At 38.8% G+C, this 18,646-nt stretch overlaps 1 protein-coding gene across 7 annotated transcripts in view; it reads left to right on the top strand.

Annotated features, from left to right (window-relative positions):
- The window catches only part of LOC136875536 (uncharacterized), an 80,454-nt gene that overhangs the window by 47,689 nt on the left and 14,119 nt on the right, over positions 1 to 18,646 (top strand). For 5 of the 7 annotated variants that reach the window (XR_010860463.2, XR_010860465.2, XR_010860464.2 and 2 more), the window contains one exon: positions 770 to 1,198. The exons of the other annotated variants lie outside the window; for them this stretch is intronic. The gene's annotated coding sequence lies outside the window, so the exon portion shown is untranslated. Of the gene's footprint in view, positions 1 to 769; positions 1,199 to 18,646 lie in introns of those variants that run through there. 7 annotated transcript variants of the gene reach the window in all.

Below are 18,646 nucleotides of genomic sequence, written 5' to 3'. Positions count from 1 at the left end.
GAAAAACATAAAAATAAGATTTAAACCAAACATAGACAATGAAAAGGATATTTACAGATGAGGAACAACAGAAAAGATCAGAACGAATGAAAAGCTACTGGCAATTTTGAAAGAAAACTTATCAAAGAAGATGACCAGAAAATGATCTACTCAAGTGGTCCAATGAGGCGATAAAATAAGAAGAAGAGATAATGAAAATCTATGCAAAGGATATAGAGTGTAAGAAACATGACATAAAGATGCTTGATATGAAAAGAAATGCATGGAAAGCTGTAACAGGAGTATTGCTTCGAGTGATGGAAAACGCAGTGAGGAGCAACTTAAAACACTGTGGAAGGACTTAAAAAGCAAAGGCTGAAAAGCAGAAAGCCACGGACATACAGGAAAAAATCAAAACTGGTGATGGTCCACAGACAATGTACGTTGATGATGTTATAAAAATAATTATTGAAACAATGCCCCAGGTGTTCGATAGTATTAATTCAGTTTATGGCGATGATGTGATAGCAGCAAATCACATCAAAGAGAGCAACAGCAGTATACATGGAGTTGATGACACTAATGCTGGTGATCATGTTGACATTCCGGTGGATCATCACATTGAAGTCTCTATCGCTGATATTGCTGGAAGTCCAAAAGTTGGTAATTGTAAAATTAATGTTTATTTGATAAGAAAATATTGTTCTGTTAGTTTATAAACCTCCAAGTTAATTTGCTGATATTCTTATGGCTATAATGTGGTAAAGACACATATTTTGTTGTATTACAGATCTTGGAAGTACTGAGAAAATTAGAAGACAATCTAACAGACGGGACAATCAGTTAGATAAGCGGCGTGAAGAGGTACATCAGATGCATCTGGCATTCCTTAGCATAGAGCACGAAAAGAAGATGTCAATTATGAAAAGAGAGAGAGAAATGCAAGAAGAAGCACACACTATCAGAATGAACGTGTTGGAAATATTAAAGAACAAAATATGTTCGATGCCTACAGGAAACTCTATCAACTTCGTGACTTACTTGGACCATGCGAGTGAAGTGTGTGAAATAGTACATGAAATGGCAGATTGAATTTTCAAACATTAATATGTAACAATTTTCACCCTGTAACCATTTATTTCAGTAATTCTTTATACAATATGTTTATTTACAGCTTTACAGCTTAAACATTTTTGTTCTTTTATTCAGATCACATTTCATTTAGAATAAAGATTTCTCATAACAGTGTCTTTATTTACAACCTAAGTTTTACAAGGGAACATGGAAAAATACACTAACTGGTTTTCTCATTCATGAAAAGTAATAATTAATGATAGCTCACTGAATGGCATTTCCTGCTATATTTTCTTCATAACTGACAAATCAAATGTTTTCGTTGTTGTTGAACAAGTCTCATTCTTCATACAGATCACTTACATCCAGAACGAAGTTGTGGAGGACTGCCGTAGCTACTATTGCATTGCCGCATGCTATAGACATGCAGCGCATTTCCTTTTCAAGGACTTTGAATCTTTTTTCCATATTCCAAAAGTGCATTCCACAACATTGCGGAGTTTTGCGTGAGCAGTGTTATACTGGTGTTAAGCAGGTGTATTTGGTTCTAGGAGTGGAGTCATGAGGAATTTTGTACAGGCATAACCCTTATCTCCCACTAACATTCCATTATATAAACCATGCTCAAAGTTCGCTGCAACAGCACTATTGTCCCAAATTTGTGCATTGTGTGTAGAACCAAGCCATTGATAAACAATATTCATGATCTTCATACTAGTGTCCCAATAACTGTGTGTTAATAGAAATATACTCCTTCCGATTTCTGAATAGTTCACCGTTGTCAGCGGGAGGGCACAAATGGGTGCATGTGTGTAGTCACTTGCACCCATGATGTGTGGGAAACCTGCTAACAAGTTTATTTTCTGAGCATTCATCATCATTTGCAGACATATTAATGTACCTCCCTCTTAACCTCACTAGTGCTCTAATCATGCAATGAAAGATACGGCCAGCAGTCCTGCGGTGAACATTAATAAGATCATCGGCAACTAACTAAAATGTTCCAATACGAAACACTCACAGGTTACTGCTGAATTCCTTTCTGAATTTTGTTGTAAGTGATTTCCAAGTAGATTTAGAAGGAAAGTAAAGGATTCCTTTCTAAGAACAAAACGTTCCTTAAACTTTTTCTCCGTGTACATATCGTGGATCTTGCCTTTCACACATTGTACGCACTATTACATTCCCATCGTTTTTTTGTTTGTTTGTTTTTCTTCAAGATTGTCGATATAATCTAAGTAATCAATAAACATGTTTGAAACATCTTCTTCTCATATGTGACATGCTATTCTAATTAGTCGACAAGTCTAATCCTAGCTTACTACATGCATGACGTGAGAGTAAATTCTAACCTATATTTGTGCTTTATTTACTTCTGTAGTAATATACTACAAGATGGTCCCTTTCAGCATTTTACTCTTGTATGGAAGCTGCCGAATGCTGACTTCAAGAGTACTACAAAAGTAGAACTTACTCTTGTTTGGTGCATGCCACCCTTAAGAATTGAAATGAAAAGTGTTATTTGGACACTCAGTGCACGATGTAATGACACTCGGTACACAATGTGTCATAAACAATGTGGCTCCTGGCCATGCACCAAAATGGCTGTGTGGTAATTAAGTGTCTTAATAAGAATATTGCCACCCTTTGCATGGGTAACAGCTTCTCAATGTCCTCTCATACTTTTTTCTCTTAAAAATCAAAGAAAAAGTCTCATACTTCTGGCAAGGCACAGCACATTCAGTTGAGGCAGATGTCCCCACTCTTCTAAAAAGAGCGACTTCAAGTGCTTGTAGTGTTTGCAGGGGGCTGGAAGGTGGATTTCTTGCTTGAATGCGTTATTCTAGTTGGTCCTAGACTTGTTTGATCAGATTCAAGTTGAGATATTAGGATGGTCACTCCATTAATTGCACTTGATACTCTTGCAGGAATCTCTGAACAATGTTGGCATCATATGCTATAGCATCATCATGCATATATACTGTGTTTACTCCAAGTTGCCTCACGTGAGGAATCACATTTAACATGAAGATCTCGTCAGTGTGCCGCCGAAAAGTTAATGATCAGGAGATTTTTTTATTATTTTTTTTTTCCAAGATTTGAGCCTGCCTACACTGTAACAGATCCACCTCTATAAGCAATGGTAGATTGTACAGCTGTCAGATGAAATCACTCCTCATTTTGCTGGTGATCATCTGAATGATACAAAGTGAACTGGGATTCATCCCAGAACAGCACAGGACGTCAGTGTCTTAGCTGCCAGTGCAGAAGACCTCTAGTCTCTTGCCACGATGCTCTCTGTACTGCGCACATACTTGAATGGGACGTGGGGATCTTAAAATGGCCTCTAAAAGTCTCTTTCTGACTATTGGTCACTAACTCCTTCTCCAGAAGCCTGCTGTAGATTCTGTTCTGCCCTGAGTTGTTCGCCTTTGGCAACCTATACCATGACACCAGTAAACGCTTCTAGTCACCTGGAAATGTTTCCACAGATACCAAATCGCATTCCAATTAACCCCCTAGCATTCTGGCAACGTACCTGTGCGAATAACCTTCTTGAAGCATTGTAAGTGCACGAGTGGCTTCATTCGACGACAGCTGCTTCCCTCGTTGCCTACCTTAGTCTTCGCAATCAGCCATGACTTGTAAACGCTACACTCCACATAGACCAACCTTTGTACACACTTTGAATTGAGGCACTCATACCGTTCAACTGATACTGACACCTCTCAAACATCCAGATGGCATTGTACCCCTCTGTTATAAAAACGGGGCTTCTTGTTGGCGTAATAGTATAATCCCCCAAAGGTCAGGTCTGGATCATCCTGCTGCCATATGTGACCATAGACGGTACTACCTACGACTGTCTGGCTAAGGGCCAAACGGCCATTACCAAACTTGACACCCAAAGGGGAACCAGCGGCTATGGATGGAGGAGCCCTCCCTTTGTAGGCCAGGTAAAGCCTTTGTGTTGGAAATGGCACATACAGTAAATTCACGGAAAAGGAGTACATGGTCAACGGTTTAGATGGCGGAAGATGACCCCAGTCCCAACAGCAGGTAAAATGGAAGAACTTTCTCCTGTCACCAACATCTGTACTTCAGTGAAGTGGTTGCAAAAGGTGTCTGTCCTGAGGAGTGGCCTAAAAATTACACCTGGCAGTAGGTATAAGATGCTTCTGGAAGTGGCAACCCCACTGTAACAATAGCCTATATATGATATGGTACTTCTGAACTTGGTACCCTGCTGCAAGCAACACGCAGTTCCATGGGCACTGGGGGGAACTGTGAAAACTGGGCAACCAGTAGCCAACAACATGTAGGTGAGCATAATCAACCTTATGACCCTGACAAGAAAGGCAGAAGAAAGGATGGATTTTATGAACAAAGAGGGTATGATAGGGTTAAGCGAAGTTAAATAGAAGTGGAAAGGAAAAGGAAAGAAGAGAGTGAGGGAAGGATATACACTATACTGGAGTGGTGGCAGAGAGGTAAAATCAGCTGGAAGAGTATGTGGTAGAGTATATCAGCAACAGGATAATGAAAATTAGACTGAGAATGAGGACCGAAGTGAAGGACTTCTTACAAGAGTATGCACCACAGATAGGGAGCAAATAGAAGGATATTAAGGAATTCCTGGAGAAACTAGAAAAGGAGTTAACTGATATGGAAGTGATTATCATGGGAGATTTAAATGCACAGGTGGGAATGAAAGACTAGGAAAGGAAGAAGTAATCGGACCACATGGATATGGGAAAAGAAATGAAGAAGGAGAGAAACTACTTGAGTTTTGTGAAGAATGGAATGATTGTGGGCAGCACATGGTTTTAGAAGAAAAACGGCAGGAAAATTACAAGATATGACTGGGAGACAGAAGAAAAAATCAGTAATTGATTACTTTCTGGTGGATGTAACAGCTTTACCAGGAGAAGCATTCTATACAGATCATAGAGTTGTTATAGCAAAACTGAGAGTGGGAGAAAATCAAAATCTCTTTATTTGCAAATGAGGTGTCTACCTCGGTGGCAAATGGTACACTAAAATACTTTATTGTCAAGCACTAAATTTTAAATTAACAAGAGAAGAAGAAAATTTTCCTAGAATACAATATTATACAATTTACGCTAATAATTCTTTCTATTAAACACACACAACATCCTTAATAAATTTATATTGTTTACAAAATTCTACTTATAATATCTCCTGTACTTACAAACATATTCAACTCATATACAATATGTGAAATTACTTCCAATAATACTATACAACTGGTATAAGATTAAAATTAACATTGCATTAGTTACATATTTATATTTTACCCATTTTGGAACCTAAGTACATAACGACCTGCTACGTCTTAACCAGAGCCCCTTTTGCCACTACTTTTCAGAGTTCCTGAAGGGCCTTCACAGCTACCGTAGCAGTCCCAGGGCCCTAGAAGTCCCCACTGTACTTCACCCCTACAGGCAGTCCCCTAGTTGGGCTGTCCAAACTCCATAGACCAGAGGATGGAATCAATTTAATCACACACATTTTTTATTTACAATATCCTGCACAGGTCAAATGTCCTCTAACATTTCATTTTTCTCTGTTGCTGTTTATTCTCTTTTTGATTATCTGTACAGATTTTGGAAAAGGATCAAACACTACCCCTGATAAACTGTTCCACTCCTTCACGCCCTTCTCAATGAATGAAAATTTACCCCAATCGCTTCTGCTAAAATTCCTTCTAATTTTATACTTGTGGTCAGTTCTGCAGTTATAATTATTTTCCAACTGAAGCCTCTCACAGATTTCTCTCCATGCTTCTTCTCCTGTATAGGCTCTATATAATCCTATAAGTCTAGTTTTCTCCCTTCTCTTACTTAAAGTTTCCCACCCAAGTTCCTCTAATATTTCTGATAAACTACTTTTTCTCGTGAAATCCCCTGTTACAAATCTTGCTGCTTTCCTCTGCACACTATCTATTTCTTTTATTAGGTATTCTTGGTGAGGATCCCAAACACTGTTTGCATATTCCAATAATGGACGAACCATACTTAAGTAACTTTTTTCTTTTAATTCTTTGTTGCATCCTGTAAGTAGCTTCATTATGACATGTAACGATCTGTATGCTTTGCTAACAATGTCATCAACATGACCCTTCCAGTGCAAATTACTTTCAAATCTCACACCTAAGTATTTGCACTTGCCATCTTTTGGGATCACTACCTCATCCGAAGTATATCAAATTCAGTTTTAAAGCTCCTGTTTGTAAATGTTGTAACAGTTGATTTGCCTCCATTAACCTTCATATTATTTTCTTCAACCCATTGTTGGATACTTTCAAGGTCCCTTTGTAATTCTGAACAATCCTCAATGTTATTTATTTCCCTATAAACAATTATGTCATCTGCATACAATCTTATTTTTGATGTTATATTGTTCCCTAAATCATTTGCGTATATTAAGAAAAGTAACGGACCGATTATACTACCCTGTGCAATTCCCTTCCAGACTTTCTCTTCCTGTGATATATAATTTCCTACTTTGGCTTTCTGAACCCGTGAATTTAGAAATGTTCTTATCCAGTGTATAACCCTTACGTCCAATCCTATTCCCTCCAATTCCTTTAGTAATATTCCATGTATGTTCCACTCTATCAAAGGCTTTGGAAAGATCTATGTCTATGCAATCTAACTGGCCTCCTGAATCCAACTGATCTGATATGTCCTGCTGAAATCCCACCAGTTGTGCCTCACAAGAAAATTTCTTTCTAAATCCATACTGGCTCCTCATGAACCAATTTTTATCATCACAAATCCCTCTGATATACTTTGCTGTTAAACTCTCCAGTATTTTACAAACTATACTGGTCAGGCTGATTGGTCTGTAGTTCTCTGGTTTCCTTTTATCACCCTTTCCTTTATAAATTGGTATTATTATAGATTCCTTCCATTCCTTTGGTATTACACTATTATTTATGACATAGTCAAAGAGAAATTTTAAATAAGGCATTATGTACCACCCCATTGTCTTTAATATCTCCCCAGTATTTTGATCACTTCGTGCTGCTTTTCCTTCCTGAAGCAGTTGGATTTCTCTGTAAATATCTTCAGTTGTGAATGAGAAGCTTCTTGTTTCCCTATGTGTCTCCTCTCTATCTTCTGTTACGGTTTCCAACTCCTGACAATCTTCTACTGAATCTCGGAATTCCCTACTAAATAGAGTTGCTTTCTCAGTATCTGTTAAATAGTGTTCACCCCCTTCTCCCACCATTGTAGGAATTTGGATTCCTTTTCCTTTTTGATTCCTAATATATGAATACAGCTTTTTCCATTTACCTTTGTGGTCATTACCCTCTTGAAGTATGCCATTCATACAATTCTCTTCTGCTTCCTTTTTCACTCTATTCAGTTCCCTCATTAGCTATTTTCTAGCTTCTCGATTCTCCCTACCCTCTTTGATTTTCCTGTTTACTATTCTACATTTTCTTTTAAATTTCTTATTTCCCTTGTATAATAAACAGGGTCTGAGGTTATTTTACCCTTCTTAACACGTACAAATCTCTTCTCTCCTTCCCAAATGATTCCCTTAAATTTAGCCCAAAGTGTATCCACATTATTCCCTTCACTTATCCAACAACAAAATTATGATTTAAGGTAAGTCCCAAATTCATCAACTTTAGTTTTTCTGTATAATTTCTTGTCTTGTGTGACCCTCTTATTAAGCATTTTTGGTACAAGTCGTACATCCATTATTACAGCCTTATGGTCACCTATTCCTTCAATTACCTCAGTTTTATCAACAATTTCCCACGGTTTAACAAAGAATACATCTAGCAAGTTATTGAGACGAGTCGGTTCTTGTACTACTTGTGTAAATCCTCCCTCCCAAATTAATTTGCCAGTTTCTGTTCATGGGCTTCACTTGCAGCTCCATTCCATTCAACTTCAGGCAAGTTTAGATCTCCCCCAATTATTACCATATCATTATTGTTTTTATGAGTATAATCTATTATTCTCTCAAATATTTCCATGTCTTTTTCCTCTCTTCCAGGCCTATATGTTCCTATAATTCCCACCTCCTTCATATTATCACAAACTAATTTTATCTCTAATATTTCATCCCTTTCATCAGTAAACCATTCATGTGAACAAAAAGTTTCCTTCACCAGAATAAACACACCCCCCTCCCCCACCTCCCATTTTATCTCCTCGATCTCTACGATAGACTGTATACCCTTTTGGAAATACTTCTCTATTACCCACCCCTTCTCTCAACCACAATTCCACTCCTATCGCCACATCAATGTCATAAGATTCAATCAATGTACTGAATTTTAATTGTTTATTTACTACACTCTGACAGTTTACCAAGAGCAATCTCAGACCCCCTTCCTCCCTAAAACTTGACTGTTGCAATTGGGTAACATTTGACTCATGAGTTGAGGACTTCGCTGGAACCCAGATCCTTGTATATAGATCTTGATTTAAGGATCTGGGTTTTCTGGCAAGTTTCCCTGTATGTGCCAGTTTAGTGGTATGGGTTTTCTTAAGTGCAGATTAGTTTGCAAATCTCTGTTGATAATTGTAGCAATTTGTCTACAGAGAGTTGCTTTTCCATTACCATTCAGATGTAACCCATGCCTAGTGAACATTTGCCTGCCAAGACCTAAAGTATCTACTACATAAACATATCTAAAACTCTTACATAATCTCTTGATTTTTATATTTACATCATGTACAGCTTTGTTCACACACGAGTCCTCTGAAAGGTCATACCTGGGTGGCACGTTAACTACAATTATTTTTGAGTCAGGTAGTTTGGAAATCTTACCTCTGAGGGTTGTAATTAGTTCCTCACTTTCATTTGCAGCAGTGTCATTTGTACCACTCACAATCACCACATAAGTTAATTGTCCTTCTCTAACACAGGATCACAACTTGAAAGGACGTCTTCAGTTTTGGCACCTGGTTTTATTAGTCCTAAAACCTCAGTTTCTGGATTCTGCAACTCATCTTTGATGCCTTCTGCCATACCGCACCCTTGACTGTCTGCGTAGAGATAAATTTTTGGCGATCTTGATCTTTGGTTAGTTTTCTTCTTCTGTAGGTTACCTTCACTGGATGTAAAATTATTTGGAAAACATGGAAAAATTAAAGGAGAAAATAGGTAGAAAAATAAAAGTGAGGTATTTAAAAGATAAGAATGTACAGGAAGAATTTCTGGGGAGACAGAAACTTAAAGGAGAAAATAGATAGAAAAATAAAAGTGAGGAAATTAAGAATCTACAGGAAGAATTTCTGGGGAGACAGAAACAACAGATTCTAGGTACTGAAGTAGGAAATGAGGACGATGAATGATCCAACATCAAAAGGGCATTTGTAAGTGGGGCAGAGAGTGCCTGTGGAAGAACATTGATGGGAATCAAAGAAAAAGAGACATGGAATGGGAAGGTGAGAGGAGCAACGAAAGAAAAGAAGAAAGTATGGCAAAAATGGAATAGATATAAAAAAGAAAGCAAAAGGAAGTATCTGGATAATAAAAAGGAAATGTAAGAAATTGGTAATAGATGAAAAGTTTGGAAGAATTCGTACAAAAGATTGAAACAGATGGAGCTAGCAGTAAAAGAATGCTGTGTGGAATTATACGAAGTAAGACACCCATGGGCGACCTGCGTGTCGTGATGAGAATGAAATGATGATGAAAGATGAAGATGGAGAGTTGATAACACATCCAAAAGAAATAAGAGAATAATAATAATATTGTTATTTGCTTTACGTCCCACTGCCGTCCCTGTGGTGTAGGGGTAGCGTGCCTGCCTCTCACCCGGAGGCCCCAGGTTCGATTCCAAGCCAGGTCAGGGATTTTCCTCTCGACCTGAAGGTTGGTTAGAGGTCCACTCAGCCTACGTGATTAAAATTGAGGAGCTATCTGACGGTGAGATGGTGGCTCAAGTCTCGAAAGCCCAGAATAACGGCCGAGAGGATGTATCGTGCTGACCACATGACCCCTCGTAATCTGCAGGCCTTCGGGCTGAGCAGTGGTCGCTGGGCAGGCCAAGGCCCTTTCAAGGGCGTTAAGTGCCATGGGGTTTGGTTTGTAGGTCCCACTAACTACTTTTACGGTTTTCGGGGATGCCGAGGTGTCAGAATTTAGTCCCGCATGAGTTATTTTACATGCCAATAAATCTACCTACACGAGGTTGACGTATTTGAGCACCTTCAAATATCACCAGACTGAGCCAGGATCGAACCTGTCAAGTTGGGGTCAGAAAGCCAGCGCCTCAACTGTCTGAGCCACTCAGCCCGGCATAAAAAGAAGATGGAAGGAGTATTTTGATAAACTGCTGAATGTGAGAAATTGTGCAGAGGAGACTGTAGTAATGAAATGAAATGGCGTATGACTTTTAGTGCCGGGAGTGTCCGAGGACAAGTTTGGCTCGCCAGATGCAGGTCTTTTGATTTGACACCCATAGGCGACCTATGCGTTGTGATGAGAATGAAATTATGATGAAGACGACACATACACCCAGTCCCCATGCCAGAGAAATGAACCAATTATGGTTAAAATTCCCAACCTTACCGGGAATCGAACCCTGGACCCTTGTGACCAAAGGCCAGCGCGCTAACCATTTAGCCATAGAGCCGAACACTGTAGTAATACAGTGTGATGACTCAACAGTAGAAGATGATATAACCACGTGAGAGGTGGAATTAGCAATTTTTAAAATGAAAATGAGGAAGCCACCAGGAATGGATGAAATTAGTGTGGAAATGATGATAATAATAATGTTATTGACTTTCTGTTCCACTAACTACATTTATGGTTTTCGGAGATGCCGAGGTGCCTGAATTTAGTCCTGAAGGAGTTCTTTTATGTTACCAGTAAATCTACAGACACGAAGCTGATGTATTTGAGCACCTTCAAATACCACCGGTCTGAGCCAGGATTGAACCTGCCAAGTTGGGGTCAGAAGGCAAGCGTCTCAACCGTCTGAGCCACTCAACCCAGCCATGTGGAAATTATAATGGCTTCTGCTCCTGTTGGACTACAATGGGTGTACAGATTGTTAACGTGCATATGGGGACAGAAACGTGTGCCAGAAGACTAGTGAAAGGGAATAATAATATACCAGTCTTTAAGAAGGGGGACAAAAAATGTGTGTGATAACTATAGAGGAATCATACTCTTTTCACAAGTGGGAAAAATACTGGAAAGAATATTGGAGAGGATAATGAGAAGAAAGGTAGAAGGAGAGTTGCACCAGAGATAGTATGGGCCGATTACAGAAACAATGACTAGTTTTAAGCCTTAGACAACATCTACCTATACAACGTCTATATTACGTATGATGTTCCATTGCATAAACAGTGTTTAGCTAGACGTCGTTTAAAGATTCAATATTGGTTCGAAAATGGAAACAGAAGTACTGTATATTCCATGTAACTCTTTGCTTGTCGCAACCAATGAAATTAGTCAGTGCACGGACCAAACATTAGTCAGCCGTCATCTTCCTGCACATTACACAAATATGGCTATGCATGAGCATGACTTGCTCACAGATAAGAATAGGTTATTGTTTTCGGTGGAAATGAAATCTCATAATATTATCGAGACTAAAGCGACACACCACCATACGAGGAAGTGTAGCTTTGATTATAGTGTTGTTACGGCGAGTATCATCTAAATAGTATCAGCATAGGGAAGATGAAACTACAGCCGAATGAGTTGTACAGGCCATAGAGATATAGCTTGCATTCTGGAGATCATAGGTTCGAAACGCATCATCGACAGCCCTGAAGAAGATTTTCCATAGTTTTCCCATTTTTATACCAGGCAGATACTGAGCCTGCTATTATGGCCACAGCTCTTCCTTCCTAGTCCTTGCAATTTCCTATCTCATAGTTGCCGAAAACTTATCTGAGTTGACACAACGATTATCCAAAGAAAAAAAAACTTCATAGTGTCACTGTTACGTGTGCCTACTTGGCAGTAATTATAACTGAATCCCTCCTGGTTGATGTATGTGACAGCCCTCTTGACGATCGGGACAAGTTATTCTGATCTGGATGTAGTCGATGTGACCTATAATTCCAGGGAAATTATCCCAAATATTATAAAATATATCAAATGTCAAAAATTGTAGCCAAGTTGACAATTACTGGACTGTCCCTTGTGTCAGGCTAAAGAAATAAGTCCCTTATATTATCTCTTGAAAAGCAAAATCTTATTTTAAATTGTACCTCCCCATACATTTAAAATGAATTGCTGCGATTTCACAGTAGATGACACATAGAACGCCATCGGACTAACCTTTCTTCCCATAATCATCTCATGATGATAATACCATTTATGTTTCATGATACATAACCTCTGATTGTGTGATTTACTTCTAAAAGTGGACAGTGTTCTTGGCAGTGTTTGAGCCTGACCGGTTGAACATCAGTTTTAGACAATGTCGAAGTGATAAATAACGTCTGTGCAATGCAGCAGCCATACTTTGACATTGTTTAACTGTAAACATCGTCTAAATACTATTTCTGCAATCGGCCCAATGCCTTTAGAAGTGGAAAATCTACAGTGGACCCCGCTCTTCTGCATGAGGCAATTAATGGAAAAGAGTTGGGAATATGGAAAGGATCTGGTCATGACATTCATAGATCTAACAAAGTCATAGGATAGTGTTCCCAGGGAGGTGTGGGAAACCATGGACAAGAAGAAACTGGGTACATAAACTGTAGATATGGTGCGAGCAGTGTACAAAAACTGGGTGAGCAGCGTTCAGACTCTGTTTGGAAAGACAGAATATAGTTTAGGAATGAAGCTGGATTAAAACAGGGGAGTTTGCTGTCGCCTTTTTTGTTTCTAATGGGTATGGACGAAAGTATAAAGGAGAGAACGGAAGCATATGGGAATAGGGGGATGAAGTTATTATTACTATTTGCAGATGATACTGTGGTCTGGGGAACAAACAGCAAAGAAATACAAGAACAACTTGACACACTGAGTGAGAAAATTGAAAAGTATGGTTTGAAAATCAGCACAGAGAAAAGCGAGAGAGTGGTGATATCAAGAGGAGAAGAACAAGGGAAAGGCAGTGCAAAAATTGGTGGTTAAAGCCTTGAAATTGTTGACAGTTTCAAATACCTAGGGAGTGAATTAATGCAGAATACATGGCTGGACATGGAGGGCAATCAGTTCTACCAGAGTGGAAGAAACCTTGTCTGGAATAAGGAGGTACCAAGGAAGCATAAGGGGATAATGTACAAAATGTACTATGCACCCATATGCAGCGGATACCTCGATAGTAGGGAGAAAGTAGAATTCAAGCTAGTGAAATGAAATATGATAGGAAAGATAGGAAAGACAGGCTGAGAAGCAAAGATGTGAGAAAGGAGGTCTGAATGGAAAACCTAAATGAGAGAATTGATAGGAGTAAACTAAGATGGCTTGGACATGTAAAGATGACAGAGTAGGAAAGAATACCAAAACAGATGATGGAGGTGAAGTTCGAGGGAAAGAGAGGGAGACCTAAAACAAGGTGGGTTGATTCAATAAAGAGGAGTTAAAGCCTTGAAATTGTTGACAGTTTCAAATACCTAGGGAGTGAATTAATGCAGAATACATGGCTGGACATGGAGGGCAATCAATTCTACCAGAGTGGAAGAAACCTTGTCTGGAATAAGGAGGTACCAAGGAAGCATAAAGTGATAATGTACAAAATGTACTATGCACCCATATGCAGCAGATACCTGGATAGTAGGGAGAAAGTAGAATTCAAGCTAGTGAAATGAAATATGATAGGAAAGATAGGAAAGACAGGCTGAGAAGCAAAGATGTGAGAAAGGAGGTCTGAATGGAAAACCTAAATGAGAGAATTGATAGGAGTAAACTAAGATGGCACGGACATGTAAAGATGACAGAGGAGGAAAGAATACCAAAACAGATGATGGAGGTGAAGTTCGAGGGAAAGAGAGGGAGACCTAAAACAAGGTGGGTTGATTCAATAAAGAGGAGTGCAAGAAGAAGAAACCTGGACTGGAACAAAATGATGGAAGCGGAAATGGTGGAAAGAGGAAGATGGAGAAGTGCCATAAATGCCCCGACCTGGTAGGAGTTGGATAAGGGGAAAGGATGATTATGATGATGAGCATAATCCCCATTCCACTATGCATTTGTACATTGTAGTTAGGGACATCTAAAGACATGAAAGAATTTCTTTTTCAAACAGTTTATTTTAAATAAAGTTTAATTGTTCAGCTTGTAGCAGGTTTTTTATTATTATTATTATTATTATTATTATTATTATTATTATTATTATTATTATTATTATTATTACAACTTCCCCCATGCGGAGGCTGCCACAAGGACAAAGTATGTCGACTACACAGTATTTTGTCTTCTAAGTTATTGTTGACTTTGCTGGTGTGCCAGGTAGAGAATTCACCAAAAGGCTCAGGAATAAATTTGCAATACGGTTCTTCAGATGTTATATAGATGATTGCGGAGTATGGTTTCTGAAGCTCGTATTGCGGCGATAGCGATGTCGTGAAGTCGTGTCCGGCTGAGACCGAGAGAATCCCATAGCTGTACAAGAAATTTAGGGATTGTGCCTCGAAATCCGATCATGAGTCCATGGACGGAAATATTGTCTAGGTGATATTTATCTTTATAGTAGTTTACAGTTGGCTGGTAAATTGACTTCTTTTCGGCGTCCACCTCTTCGGCCTGGCCAACGTGCGACTCGAAGCGTATTGTGGGAACTAAAGATTAGTCCTTGCTTGCTAGCTGGTTGAAAGGCTATAATGTCAATACGCCTGTTACTCCCGTCGGTAGCTAGGCCAGAGACCTCTTCGTGCACCGTGAAACCGTAATCCCTCAACGAGGTCGCAATCATGTGTTTTATTGTATAATGACGGGAATTTCTCAATACCTCCCCGTGAGGGCAGGCTCCCAGGACATGGGCAAGAGTTTCATGCTCTCTGTGGCAACGCCGACAGAGGGTGTTGTCCTGGGACCTTCCTGGCATGGAGCGAATGGCGCACACATTCGCTGTCATCTTGATGGCCTCTCTCCATTCCGCACAGGATAAGCCTCGGTGATTCAGTAGCAGTAACAAAATCCCCATTGTCATGAGCTTAATATTTTAACATCTTTTAAATTCATTTTTAAGGAATTTACTTTCTACAAATACTACATAGCATAATGTGATCCAAGAAATACCATGGCTCAAATTAAACATATTGGGATTGAGTGAAACGAGATAGCGCAACTCAGGGGAACTCTTCATCAGTTGAATGAAAATGTATTACTCTTAATAACAGTGATAACTATCACTAGAATTAAGTTGCTATAATCGTTGACAAGCTTCATGATCGGGTAATTGCTCTTCAACTTAAACACAATAATATAATTCAAGCCTGTGCCTCAACTGTGGATAAGAGTGAAGAACTGCAACAGCTCTATAATGAAATTAAACTAGCATTACATACCATGGAAGCCACAGAGACTTACAATCATCCTGGGCAATTTTAATGCAAAATTTGGCAAAGGACATGAAGATGATTATATTAGGAGATTTTAGACTGAAAATACAGAATGAAAGAGGAGAAACTGTGGCACAGTTTTGTCAAGAAAATGAGCAAAGAGCTGTTCTAAATCAAATTTATTTTCTAATGGAATTCCATCAAAGCAGTGAAAATCTATCCTGAAGCAAATATGTAATGAGATCACAGTCCACTAGTTGCAAGATTTGAAATGAAGCTTAAGAATATACTCCCTAAACAACATAAGGAAAGGATACTTACTCTCAGTTTCAAGACCCAACAATCAAAGAACAACTTGCAGAACAAATGGAATAAAAAACCTAATAAAATCGAGAGAGATTGCCCATTGATGTCAATGATAAATGGAACTCCTTCAAGGCCGTACTTCTGCATACAAGTCAAGAGATTCACAGTGAGTTACAGAGTCATGATTGACTAGTAAAATACTTCAATTGATGGAGAAGAGAAGACGGTTTTAAAAAAAACTAGACGGATATGCCAAGATAAAAAAGAAAATATGAATGGCAGAAGGGAAATTGTATTCAGAAAAGGAGGTTGAAGAACTAATATCAAAAATTGAGTCTGTAAGAAAATAAAAACTGGTTAATATTCATTTGATGAAGGGGAATATCATCATTGCTGGGACAAAACCTCCTATGTGATAACATTTTTGGAGATGTACTGACCTGCAGTTGATGGAGAAGAGAAGACAGTGTAAAAAAACTAGACGCTCTCATCGCTGAGTCTCCAGCTGTGTAAGGTAATGTATCAGTGAAATTTGTTGAAAATTATGAAAAGAACTCAATTTTTTTTTTTACATTTTTACTATGGTCATACCTTGTATTTTCGTGCTTTGTTTTATTTAAATATCATCGATTTAAAGCCCTTAGCAGCCATTTAAATGACCCTGCGAAAGTGGGCGTTGCCTCACGTTGTCACTATTCTCATAAATATCTTTAGTTTTGTATTTTTGTAGATTCACCAAAACATGACAGTAGCAACATTAAGACTATACTATCTCCACAGGTAGTATGTAAAATAATACCTGTGTATGAAATACTTGCTTCGAACACTGCACAGTAGGTAAAACACAGAATGCCAATGAATGGGCTAAAGTGTCTGAAGAAAGTGTTTGTATCAAAGAAAAAACTGGATATTGTTGTAATATCAGTAATTGCTGAATTCAACATGGGTTGTGAAGCAAGTGAGAGACTAAAAGCTAGTGTTAGGGGTGTTAAAGTTAGCAGCTCAGGATGGAAAATTAGTGTAATGAGGGACAAGCGTAGACTTGACCACAGTGGACTGTCTGGATGACAAGGGTACAAAACAGCGTGAAGGAAACTAAACCCCTCAAGAACTGCTAGTGAGGCCGAGAAGAAGGCAGCAGAGGGTCCAACATATGGTGCTGGGGAATTTTAAGTCGACTAGACTCAGGTGCTGGACTATTGTTCATCTCTGAAATTTCATTTTTCTCAGATTTTTTCCCTAGCACTTTCAAGATTTAAAATTCTCCTCATGCCACTATTTTCAACCAATCTAATTGAAACTCTTTGGATAGTTTCATGTACAACAGAATAACAAACTAATTTGCAAATTTTATAATATATGTAATAGTTCAGGAGCAATTGGTTTTTTCTTCATGATCATCATAATATATAAAAATTTAGTTATACCTATGTGAATGTGAGTATAATTAAAATCTGTCAAAACCCGCACAACACTTCTTTTATATTAGTACTTTAAAACTGAGATGAAATTTTCAGCCATATGCGTTGAGGCATTTGGCCTGAGGAGCAATTTATAAACACAACAAAAAGTTTTTAAAAATTCTTAAATTTTTTAATAACTTAAAAACTGTTGTTGATAGAAACTTGAAAATTTGTATGTTGTATCATATTGATGCTGACATTAAATGATCAAAATTCTAAGGTGAAAGGATGCAAATTGTAGATTTTGGAATTTACACAGATGCATTGCCGTAATATGACGGAAACATTTACACAGAAGTTTAGCAAATGTCGCTAGTTTTGAATCAGATTTTACTATCTTTGCTTCTCCTTTTACAGTTAAATTCTAGATGGAGTACAGTCTAATTGTAAGCTGAAAGTAAAATTTTGCTTGGCATAAAAACTTCTCATATTAAATATTTCCAGGAGCCTTTGTGGCTCAGGCAGCAGCATGCTGGCCTTTTGCACTCGGTTCCGTGGTTCAAATCCCAGTCACTCCAAGTGAGATTTGTGCTGGACAAAGCGGAAACGGAACAGGTTTTTCTCCGGATGCTCCGGTTTTCCCTGTTATCTTTCATTCCAGCAACACTCCAATATCATTTCATTTCATCTCTCAGTCATTAATCATTGCCCCAGAGGGGTGCGACAGGCTTCAGTAACCGGCACAATTCCTATCCTCACCACTAGACGGGGGCTTCATTCGTTCCATTCCTGACCCAGTCGAGTGTCTGGAAACAGGCTGTGGATTTTCATGAATTTCATTTAAAATTTCTTGTTTTGTTCAACCTGGCTGTTCGAGTAATAAGCATGTTTGGGAAAACATAGGAATATACCGGGCGAGTTGGCCGTGCGTGTAGAGGCGCGCGGCTGTGAGCTTGCATCCGGGAGATAGTAGGTTCGAATCCCACTATCGGCAGCCCTGAAGATGGTTTTCCGTGGTTTCCCATTTTCACACCAGGCAAATGCTGGGGCTGTACCTTAATTAAGGCCACGGCCGCTTCCTTCCAACTCCTAGGCCTTTCCTATCCCATCGTCGCCATAAGACCTATCTGTGTCGGTGCGACGTAAAGCCCATAGCAAAAAAAAAAAAAAAAAACATAGGAATACTTACATGACAGTGTTTTTTTCCTTAATGAAGTTTACCAAGTTCTGACTGAGAATGAATCTTTCTGATGCATAATTAAAGGCATCAAGTCGCCTGATGTGCACTAACAGTTTTACTCCCAGTGTTAGAAAGTTAGTGAGTATTATCTGTGCACTTTTTATCGATAGATTTGTGTACGGGTTTGAGGAGTAAGGAGGGAGCAATTCCGGTTCCAGTAGTACTGCCAACTG

This window comes from Anabrus simplex, chromosome 6 (genome assembly GCF_040414725.1).
Source record: "Anabrus simplex isolate iqAnaSimp1 chromosome 6, ASM4041472v1, whole genome shotgun sequence".
In the NCBI taxonomy this organism is placed as follows: domain Eukaryota; kingdom Metazoa; phylum Arthropoda; class Insecta; order Orthoptera; family Tettigoniidae; genus Anabrus; species Anabrus simplex.
Note: the sequence above shows the minus strand (reverse complement) of the source record. Positions and strands in the feature narration are given on the sequence as shown.